This window comes from Diabrotica undecimpunctata, chromosome 9 (genome assembly GCF_040954645.1).
Source record: "Diabrotica undecimpunctata isolate CICGRU chromosome 9, icDiaUnde3, whole genome shotgun sequence".
Taxonomy (NCBI): Eukaryota; Metazoa; Arthropoda; class Insecta; order Coleoptera; family Chrysomelidae; genus Diabrotica; species Diabrotica undecimpunctata.
The window spans coordinates 53,030,477-53,042,730 of NC_092811.1; positions in this window are offsets into that span (position 1 = coordinate 53,030,477).

Here is a 12,254-nt window from a genome sequence, read left to right on the forward strand (position 1 = left end):
ATAAATACGTGTCTACTCACTTATTGTTCCTACTCTACTGGTAATAAATTTTGAATGACGCATCGTACAATTTTCAAAAGGCCAAAAATGAATTACTTTGAAACATACTAAAAGACGCCTAAACGGTTTGATCGACACAACATGTTACTTATTAAATTATTTGAATTAATGGAATGTAATCCTCAGGGACGACTTACCGGTTAGAGGGTTAATAAATACATTCTAATGTTTACTTAAATACTTTATCTCTATATGATACAGCTACATTTGCAGATGATACTGCAATAATAACCTCAGACGGGAACCCGACGAGAGCATCTGAAAAGCTGCAATCTTCTTCTTCTCGTGCCACTCCTATCGGAGATTGGAAATCATCATGGCCACTGCGACTTTGTTAGCAGCGCGCCTAAAAAGTTCAATCGAACTACACCCGAACCATTCACGTAGATTACGAAGCCACGATATTTTTCTTCTTCCCACACTTCTTTTGCCCTTAATTTTGCCCTGCATGATATTTCTTAAAAGTTCGTACTTTTCACCTCTCACAATGTGCCCCAAGTATTCCATCTTTCTAGTTTTTATCTCATTTAGAATTTCGCATCTTTTGTCTAAAGTTTGGAGTACTTGCGTGTTAGTGACGCGGTCCATCCATGATATTCTGAGAATGCGCCTATAGCACCACATCTCGAAAGCTTCGATGTTTTTTGTGGTCAACTGTTTTAGTGTCCAAGCCTCTACTCCATACAACAGGGTAGAAAAGACATAACACCGCAGCATTCGTATTCGTAACTTTATATTGATATCACGATTGCAAAAGAGTTTGCGCATTCTATTAAAGACTGATCTAGCGATCTCTATTCTACATCTAATCTCTTTTGTTTGATCAGTATCGTCTGTGATCCAAGCACCTAGATATTTATAACAGGACACACGCTCAATCGTTGTATTGTCTATTACAAGATTAGCTCTGCAATGCTACCTGGATATCCTTCCTACATGGCTACATAACTGGAAAATAAGTATTAATACAGATAAATCCGCCCAAATAACATTTACTAAAAGAAGAAGCAGATCACCTTAAGTTACCATAAATAACAACCCAATCCCCGTAAAAATTTTGGTAACATTTCTTGAAGTCCACTTGGATGAGAAACTGACATGGAAGACACACATAAAAGCAAAAAGAAACCGACTTAATCTGAAAGCCCTTGGAAGATTGAAACGAATCTGGCCAGAAGACCTACTTGAGTAACTGTACGGAGAGGGAGAGCCATTGCTGAATGGTACCTGGCATATGCATACTACAAAATACAAACTATTTACTTATTACTCTAAATGTTAGTGTGGAATAGATTGTAAATTTGCAATTAAATAAATAAAAAAATCTCTATGAGGGCCACATTAAAGGGCCACTCTATCCAAGCTGTAAAAAAAAATATATAAAAATGCCATTTAATAAATAAATTCTAATACATACTTAAATACTTTATCTGGTAAATGCTTCATTACAATAGCCATTAACTCAAACTTCATCATAGACATTGAATAATTGATATTTCGGTTTGTCAACCATTCTATTAAAGAATGTTTGGTCCAACTTGCATTTGGAATTTTTTCAATTTAAGTTGAATGGTACGATGCATTGTCCATTATAATCAAAGAAGGTTCTTCTAAGTTTGGTAAAAGCTGATGCACAAACCATTTTTCAAAATTATCTGAATTCATCGAATCATGGTAGTCACCAGATTTACTTCCACTTTTGAAAATGAGTTAAAATTTATTAATAAACCCATTTTCAGAACCTGCATGAAGGACAATGTATCGTACACCTTCTCCACTCTTCTTTCGGACTTCATAACTGCCATCTTGCCAGCTCTTCCGGAATCCTCATTTACTAAATATCCACGTCTCATCCAGGAAAACTGGTTTAAAGGGGTATCCATCCATTTCATATCCACGTCTCATCCAGGAAAACTGGTTTAAAGGGGTATCCATCCATTTTATTCTGTTTGTATGCTTTTAAGAACTGGAGTCTCTTTAATATAACATGTGTTTGCTCCATTAAATTCACAATTTTCATTCAACAATTCACCCATCTGAATTTTAATACTTAATACTAAAGCACTTCCTTGAGCTTTTGTTTTAGCGTATAGAGAGTTACATGCTCACCTAAAACGAACAAAGAAAAATTAACATTATAGTGATTCTTCTAGAAACAATGTTTGGAATGTAAAGTAACATATTAATTGTAACATTTGTAATTTATCTATTTAAATGGTACATGCAACAAACAGTACTCCGTTCATAAATCGTAGTAATCATATTTGAATAATTCAAAGTGTAAGAGTTATAAAAGTATATCTGTATATTTTGCTAAAATGTATGATGTAAATGGATAAACTTCAGCAAAAAGGCAAAGAGGATTCTTTGCCTTTTCTAACAGAAATGTGATAAAATATTTTAAGTATATTATTATTAATTATATATTATCTGTGGCTTGGAATAAAAAGGGCGGATGTCCATTTTTCTAGATTTTAAGTTAATATCATTTCTATAGTAAGGACATAGGATAGTTTTATTAAAAAAAAAAAAAATCGGTTGCCTGTAAAGTCGGTTTTACGGGCGAAGATTTTACGTGACAACGTCTTTTTCTCGGTAGAATATTTATTGATATGAATATTATTAAATTGCACAATAGGAACAAGGAATTGAATGAAAATAAGAATTGCATTACCGATTTATTAGGTATTTTATATATTATTTATATTTTATATATTATATTTTTATATATTATTTTATATATTATTTATTTTATATTATATTATTGATCTTATTATTTTCTACAAAATTTATTTGAAAATTTTTTCGATATATCAATTAGTTGCGGAGATATCGATCATTGAAGTTATTGTTTGCTACCAGTATTTTATATATTTATTTTTTTCAGTTATAAAAAATTACTATTTCCAATTGTGTCTACCAAGTATGGTCACATGTATTTGCCTACATATTAAATAATAATAAGTACAGATAATGTTATGTGACGTTCACTTCTGATTATATATATTTTAATATTTTTAATTTTAAAGAATCAATTTGAAAATCAAAACACTTATTCAGATCGAAGGTTCAAATTTTTGCTAAATAAATTTGAAATTAATTAAAATTTGTAAATGTAAATGGTAAAGTTGAAAATTAAAACATTTACTAAAATTGGAATTTGAAATTCTTGCTAAACACAGTTAAATTCTAACTCCGCGCGTGGTGATTGGTCGGTTTAGTTCGTTTGTTTGGTCGCCCTGTTTTGACAGGTTAGAAGTTATAATTTGTTATTTTAAATGTTTGACTAGCAATACGCGCTGTTTCTTCTCAATCGACTGTTTCTTCTCAATCGACTGAATTACGATTGATTGCAGAGTGATTTAAACTAATAATTTACTTAACACTATCAACATTTGTCAATAGTATGACATAACCTATAAACTCAGTTTCTCAACTTTTGTGTCAATCTAACAATTAATCAATCAATCATAGTTTACGATAATGAAATATTAGTGTACAATTATTTACCTTTATTGTTGTAGTTGTTGTAAATGACGAATCTAAGCACTCCACATTTTCACTACAGACACAGCTGACGATACTTTCAACGATTTTCAACTTTCACGTCACGTCACGTCAAAAAATAAGATGTCCATATCTTTTAGGTTTTTACCTTTTGCAAAACATAAAGGTGTAAATAGTTAAAATAAGGATAAATAGTTTAATTACCATTAATAAACAGAAATATAACAATTATATCGTCGCCTTAATCTGAAAAGGCCGTAAGTCCCGTAAGTAAAATTGTATAGGAGCGCTAAAAAACGCTATAAAAAATTAAATATTTATTCAATTATGCCCAGACCTGTGTACAACTGTTTTTTAAACTCTCTTTCACAACTTATAAAAATTATTTAGCACAAAACAAGTTTTCTTTAGTTTTAAGGGACTTACGTGTTTTTCCAACATTTTTTCTTAAAAAACTTGGACATACGTGTTTTACTATTGCTTGATACAAGTTCAAAAAAAAAACAAAATAAATTTACTTTCAAATCTGTTTATTTTAAACTATTTGCAGACAGTACAAAATGTAGAAAATACAGCAGGTACGTAAAAATAAACCATTTTAGTTGAAGGGCAAATTGTCATAAAAACAGTGATAATCACTTTCAACTCTTTTTAAGGGATTGCAAGTGAAGATATTTTTCTCTTTTTATTGGTCTTGGTGAATCATACAAATTGGGGAGATTGTTTAGTAGACAAGCTGTCTCAATACGTTTCTTTTTGGACACACGACTGAAATTAATTTCAACAAAAGTGTCTGGGTGTCTAACTTTTTAAAAAACAGAGCCATCAGGGGTGTATCGTAATGCACGAATCTCTGTTACCAGAGGGTCACCAATTTTTTTACCCGGTCGCAAGGAAGTCATAAATTGAATTTTACGAAAATCTTTGAAGAAACTGTATTCTAAATAGTAGACTTTGTAGGGTTTTGGTTTTTGTCGCGCCTTCATACAAATTCTAACATAATCGGCTGGTACATTTATGTTGGTCGTCCGAATCTGTCTTTCTATAGTGGAGTGTATCGAGTCTGCCTCCATTTGGGTATGGCCTTTCTCTAAAAACTTTTGCTCAATATTTATGTTTAAAGTTATAGAGAGATTAAGTAGAGCATTAGCTAATATAGAATTTCTGTTTTGCGACGTGCAACCATCGCTGTAAATTATAAGCTTTTGATCAGTTTTCATATTATCAACTTTTACATGATCAACTATAAACTGACAAATGATAGAAGCATAGTCACTTGCAGTAACACCACCTGCAGATTCGTGCCAGATATAGCAATATCCATTACTAGTTTTTAAATCAAAAAACGTAAAATTGTGTACAATAAGTTTGGTTTTAAAATACAGCGATGAGACGTTTGACTTGGGTGATAACAAAACAGATTGTAAATCCATGCAGTATACCTTATTGTCAGATTCTTTGTCTGTGGATTTTTCAGTTCTTGCTTCTTCCTTTTTTGTCTGGTGCAAATTAAATTCATCATCAGTTAAATTTCCTGTTTTATGGGCCACGCATTTGTCGCATTCGTCCTTTTTCGTTCGAAAAAGAGAAAGATTCATTTCTTCAAAAACGTGTGTAAATGAGGCAATTGACAGAAATGACTGATTATGCTGGTTACACCAATCCTTGTAGAAGCTATACAGTGAGAATTTTGAATGCCAGTTAGGCTCTAGGTATAATTTGGACGATGATGCCCGACAATAATGAGATTCAACCTTTGGCAGTTTATTGAAAAACTGTTTTAGTTCCTGTTTCATATTTTTGTACCGATTTGTTTTAATCACAGCCTTTTCAACATTTTTTACTTTTACCTTCGAATTCTTTAACCAGTCTAAAATCATATTTTCTTTCACACAATGAGTGTTTAAAAACATTTGTTTACATACTCTTTGTCTTTCTTCATTAATTTGTAGATAATAAACCAATGTCTCATTTCTTCTTGATTTACACTCTGTAGTTCTATTTCTGTTTCTTTGAGGTGCTTTAGAATCAATCAAAAGTGACACATAAATTTTTCTTTCCTTCCATCCCATATCTGACCAAAAGGCATTAAATATTTGTTTTCTTTCTTCTTCTGAAAACATTCTGCATTTTAGTGATTTACCCTTTAGAGATGCTTTACAGTTACATGGTTCTTTCATTTTTTTGGCTTCTCTCTTTATATCATATTTCCACTTTCCTTCAATCAGTTTACGCCCGGTATACTCTTTTCCCCTTTCTCGTCTTTGTTTTCTTTTATTTTCAGACCAGTCGTCGGTATTAACAAACTGCCTTTTCTTTCGTTTTCTTTCAACAGCTTTATTTGAGTTGTTGTCACTACTTGTATTAGCAGCATTTAATTCAGGAGTAAAATCTGGATCACCTACGCTATTTTGATTTGGGTTACGTAACATTGGAGTATTAAGAACTTCTCTAGATGTTTTGTCAGTCTTGTTCTCCATTGAAGTTAACGTATTTTCCTCATGACGATTTTCATCGGGTTTTACTAAATTAGTTATTTCAGTATCAGTATCAATCGCAGGCATTTCATTTACTCTATTATTGCTTTCTAATACCGGTATATCATCTTCGTTTTCAGTAATCATCATAAAACTATCAATTTGACTGGTTGCTGCTGCCAATAACTCTTCGTCTAGCTCCATAGTGTGGCCTACCGTACTAATGATATTATGATCGTCTATTTCGACATGAAACAAGGGATTATCTTCCAAATTAGCAAGTGAACAAATATCTTCATAATTTTCTACGTTGGACGCCTCAGATTGATTAGGATTTCTGCCATTTATGGAAATACTGACTTCCGTTTCATTTTGAGAAATAGCGTTATTGCTTGACGTACTGCAGCTTAATTTAATATTCTCGGTACTTTCGTCTTCTTTTAAAATTGATTCATATATTCCGTGGGTAACTTCAGGAATATCTAAGAGAAGTAATTTGTTATCAGTGCCTGTTGACTCCACCTTATCCTGAGTACGAGAACTTAAAAGTGACATAATTTTCTGACTTCTGCTGTTGAAGAAGCACAAACCGCTTTCCATTTTTCTTTCTGTGACCAAATAAAAAAATAATATTAATAATGGCACTTTTGTGTGCCGCGAAGTTATTAAAATGTGCCGTCAAATTTTAGAAATGTTCAAAAATAGCCATAATGTCATTTTGGACACTGTTATTATAGTTAACTAAACAGCTTTTAAACTTCGTTTTGTGCCGCCAAATATTGAAATGATTGAAAGTGTGCCATGACTAAAAAAAGGTTGAGAATCACTGGTATAATTAATTAAATTTCAATAACATTAAAACAGTGAATGTGTGTGTGAGGGTGTAAATAATAATTAATAATGTTCTTTAGCCACTGAGATCATTAGTACGAAAAACACGTAACTCCCTCTAATATTATTATTTATTATTTGTTCCGCAAAGAAAAACCAGTAAGTCCAATATCAACTTAAAATAGGGAATTGCTATAAAATAAACTGAAGCCAAAGTTTTTCAAACAGAAAGGTAAATTGTTTCTATACTTGCCTTCCATATTGTGGCTCTTCCAACACTTAAACTATAATATAATTTACAACAATCGATAAAACGAGTGGACCTCGCAGCACGCTGCTTTGTTTACATAACCTCGTCGTAACCATTGGTGGAGATACGGGTTTTACGTTTTGGTTTTTAATAGGCATGGACTTACGGGGAAAGATATTATTACAGTAACTGTTCAAAGAATTTTTGCGGATTTACGGGATTTTACCAGAGTGTACATTATTTTTTTCTACAATGGGTGGACGAGCAGCATTAAGTGTCCCTTAATTTTATATTATTTATAATATTTCTAGCATACAAATTGTTTCAAACATAGGGATATTCCAATATTAACTTTTATAAGTATAATGATGTGTATTGAGTAATAAGCTTATAAACTAGAATCAAAGGTGGTTACTATGTGGCCAAATACAAACAATGGCCGATTACTGGAGTTTACATGTGACACCAGACCTTTTTATTCTAAGCCATAGATATATATGTATAGTACATAGAGACTTTAACTTAGCTTTACTAAACATTCCGTATATACGAGTCCTAATGGTATGTTGGTATTTATTTAAAATCAAGTTGGGTTCACAACTAATGGCTACTGATTTGGTTACTTTGTTGGTATAATCAGAATCTTTTTGGATTCCTTCATTTGCTAAACAGTAAATAAAACAATTTTATTTTCGGGGTAATTTTCAACTTACTTCGCGAACAGCAGAAATTTTTCATTTTTGTAATATTATTTTACCGGGCTTTTGGTAGAATATTGAATTATGGATAGAATTAGCAGCGATAATTCTACTGATAAATTGTTTATCACTTATTTGATGTGGAGACGTCTTCGTAGGCGTAGGACAGTTTGGGTGCGGGATATTTTTTTTAAAAGACACCAACAAGGAGAATTCTTTGTGTTATATCTCATTCTATTAAATGATTGTATTAACCCATGGAGGACGAAGTTTTCGAAAATCTTTATTTTACATAAATAATACAAATAACTCTTATGAATGGACAAAACTTACTTAGAAAAAGACAAAAATAATTATTAAATATATTAAAACCTAAAAATATTGCCTGTTGCCAAATGGCAACGCTAGGTTCCTATGGCTACATTAACCGAATGAAATAAAAGTAAAAAATATTCTATGAAATTGAGAGATAATCGGCAAAAAACTTTCTATAGCTGTGTATGAAATTTAACATTACACTTTGTGCATAAACCTACTTCACATTTAGCGCATCTTGTTCTCATGATCGACCTGCATTCTTCACCTGCACACCTAATTTTCTTTTTATTTGGTACTGGTTCCAGTAAATGCCCAACTCCATCGTATCTAATATCATCAGATACTCTATGAAAGGAACGACTTGAGAGTGAACTAGACGGTCGGCCACCTTGTTTTGCAGGCACTCCGTATTTGGTCAGATAGGCTTGCACAATTTCACGCCTAAACTCTAACTGTGTCAACTTGTTGCCGGATTTTTTATGTAGCACCCACGCATTTTGTATAGTCGCATCTAGCATCCAGGTAATCAAGCTCCAGTACCATTTTTTTGCCCTCATTCCTATTCTAAAGCGGTTTATATTTTCGTCCATTAGGTCGGTGCCCCCCATTGCATTATTATATTTACCAATCAGGCATGGACTTTGAACCTGGATGATTTTCTTTTCAGCTTGTGAATATCTTTTCACGAGCGATTGTGGTTCCACCCCATAACATGTTGACGCTACTCTTACGACGCTGTTATCCAACCATCTTACAGCTATAATACCAGTTTCTCTCTCGAGAATCGACTCTACATCACCCCTTTTGCGTTTCTGCATATTAGCTTTCGATTCTATAGGGCAGTTTTTGGGAATGCGATTTTCCCGTATGGTTCCGGTAAGGCTATAGCCACGATCCTTTATATGTTTCAAAAGGTGGAGGCTCGTAAATAAATTGTAGCAGTAAAATTTGTAGGGTAATCTTGATTTATCATTGGGCAGTTCATCGAGCATTGTGACGAATGGAGCCGCACATGCTCCAAAAACTTTATAATAATGATTATTTGCTTTGGGATCGGTTCCTTGGTACATGTTGAAGCTTACAAGATACCCACTTTTAGTGTTGAGGCACCAAACTTTGTATCCGAAACGAATCGGCTTTCCTTTTATGAACTGTTTACATGACTGCCGTCCAAAGTATTTCACCATAGATTCGTCGTAATTTAATTCGCCTTCAGGGACGTAATATTCTTTATATTTTTTCTGTAAATAGTCAGCTAAGGGTCTGATCTTGTAATATTTGTCCCTTTCATCGATGGCTTCATTATTTGCAAGGTGGAAAAACCCCCAATTTGTAAGGAACCGATCTCTTCGCATAGGGTTCATGACCATTGCATTACCCATATCGCCTTTAGTATCCCAGTAAAATTTTTTTCCCGGGAGCCAATTATACCCCGATAGAATCAAAATGGCAAATAAACACCTCATTTCTCCTGCGGAAATTTTGGGGTCGGGAAAGTTCTTCTGTAGTGCATAACTCGTGCATTGGTTGAGAATGTAACTAATTATATCCTCGTCGAAAAATAATTCGAACATCTCGACAGGTGTCAACGTATTGAATGGTTCGTAGCTATATTCTGGGAAACTAGCGGCATTGTCGACCAAATCACCCGTTATCCAATTTAGGGACTCGTATTCAATTTTCTTCACTTGAGAGGTAGTTTGTGGGATGAAACTTCCGCTACTTTCCTGGAAATATCCATCGCTTGAACTGCATCTTCTTCGATGGCGTCATCCTCCTTGTCTGCTTCTTCGCCATACATTTGCACCTCAACATTTGCTTCCAGCTGTTTTCTAGACAGATTGTCGATGAATCCTCCCCCATCCTCCTCGTCAGAATCTGCATCAGTGAGGTCTCCAATATTTGGGGGCTCAACATAAATATTTCTAACGTTGACGTCATCTTCGTAAACCATGTTCAAAGCTTCTTGTAGAGAGAAACCCCGCCTGAAAAAACAAGATGCCTGTAGATACTAGCGTTGCCATATGGCAACGCGATGAATAAAAACAAAATATTGTAAAAGATCGCTTTTTTTCAAGGGTTGTCAAATATTCACAGAGGGAAAATGACCTTTCTATTAGAGCATAATTGTTACTTTAGCCACTTAGATGTAATAGTTATTCAGAAGTAATTGACAAATTGAGCTACTTACACAAATCTTATATCTATTTTTACAACTATCAAAAACGGTGACTATAAAATCTCACAAACACCAACTAATTAAGTTTTTGTTATGTGTATATCTTCAAATCACTTATTTTCTGCAGACCGGCACGTTCTTGGAAACAAAACAAACTAACATAACCTCAAAATAATAAGATTCGTACGTCAATACCAGTGTTGCCATATGGCAACTCCAGTCCTTCATGGGTTAAATTTCAAAATTATTATCGAATGAGCAAGCCCTGTTTCAAAAAACTTGTAGAATTGGTAGAGCCTAATTTTTGTATTGGATATACAAACTGTAGAAAAACTATTGGCTTTTTAGAACGTCTTACTGTTACTATAAGGTTAGTATCTAAAATCAGTAAATACAAAATCACAATGTAATTTATAAAATTTTATATACCTAGCTATGTTTATACATCATTAATTTATTTTTATTTTAGATTTTTGGCAACAGGGGAGTCATTTGCGTCTGCCTCATATCGTTTTCGAATCAGTCCAAATGCAATTTCAATTATAATTGAAAAAATGTTAAAACTGATATATGAGTCTCTTAAAGATATATATTTAAAATTCCCTGAAAAAGAAGATTGGTGTAGTATTGCAGAAGGATTTCGAATGAAAAAATATTTTCCCAACTATGCAGGTGCTGTAGATGGAAAACATATCAGAATTCGAAAACTAAGTAATTGTGGTTCACTATATTTTAACTACAAATTATATTATTCCATAGTTTTACTAAGTATAGTGGATGTGAATTATAAATTTGTAGTTGTAGATGTGGGTTCTATGGGACGAAATAGTGACGGGGGAATTTTTGAAAACAGCACATTTGGATAGTTATTTAACAGCAATCAAATAAAGCTACCCAATGATTCTCCTATTGAAGAAAATGGTCAGTTTATACCATATGTATTCATTGGTGATGAAGCATTCCGCTTAAGTAAGCATTTCATGAAACCATTCCCAAGAAGATCCCTTGATAGAACAAGAAAAATTTTTAATTATAGATTAGCTTTTGCAAGGGGAGTTGTGGAATGCACATTTGGTATATTAGTTTCAAATTTTCGGAAATTTGAAAGCGCTATCAATGTGAATCCTACAAAAGTAGATGATATAGTGTTAAGTGCTGTAGTATTACACAACATGATAAGAACTGTTAATAAACTCATAGATGAAGGCAATGAATCCCAAATAAACTTTAATTCAGGTGCTTTAGTAGATCTCCATAGTGCACATATCACACATGGAAATGTAAATCAATCTACAAGTTTAGCCCGAAGAATAAGAGACTATTATGCAGAATATTTTTCTTCAACTGGAAAAGTATCTTGGCAATATGAAGAGATTTTTATGAATAATGAAGACAATTAATACTAAAAGAGGATTGTTGAATTCATTTTACACTTTGTAATTTTTAATAAATAGTATTACTCTGTAGTTGACTTTTTTTACTTTTTGTTAGTTTGTAAGCACTTTTTGAAATTATCTTTATTATATCTATTATGAAACACACATATATAGTTAACATAGCCAATGTAAATTTAAAATAAACTATCTTTAAATTGAAATTCTTATGAAACTAATTAAATTATATAGACAATGTAAATTTTAAACAAACTATCTTTAAAATTGAAATTGTTATGACACTAACTAAATTATATTAACAAAATTTTGTACCTTTCTGTCACTGAATGCCTAAATGAAACTGTTCTCCAAAATAAAAATTTTGATCACCACTCAATGTCTTCATTCTCAGCTTCGGTTATCCTTGTTTTTGTGAAATTACTTTTTCCAATTATCAGCTTCCACCAATTTAAATTATTTTTCTTCTTAATAGCGTTTATATTTATTCTTCTTTTTAATACACCAATATCCAATCACCATATAACTATTATAATTTGATTT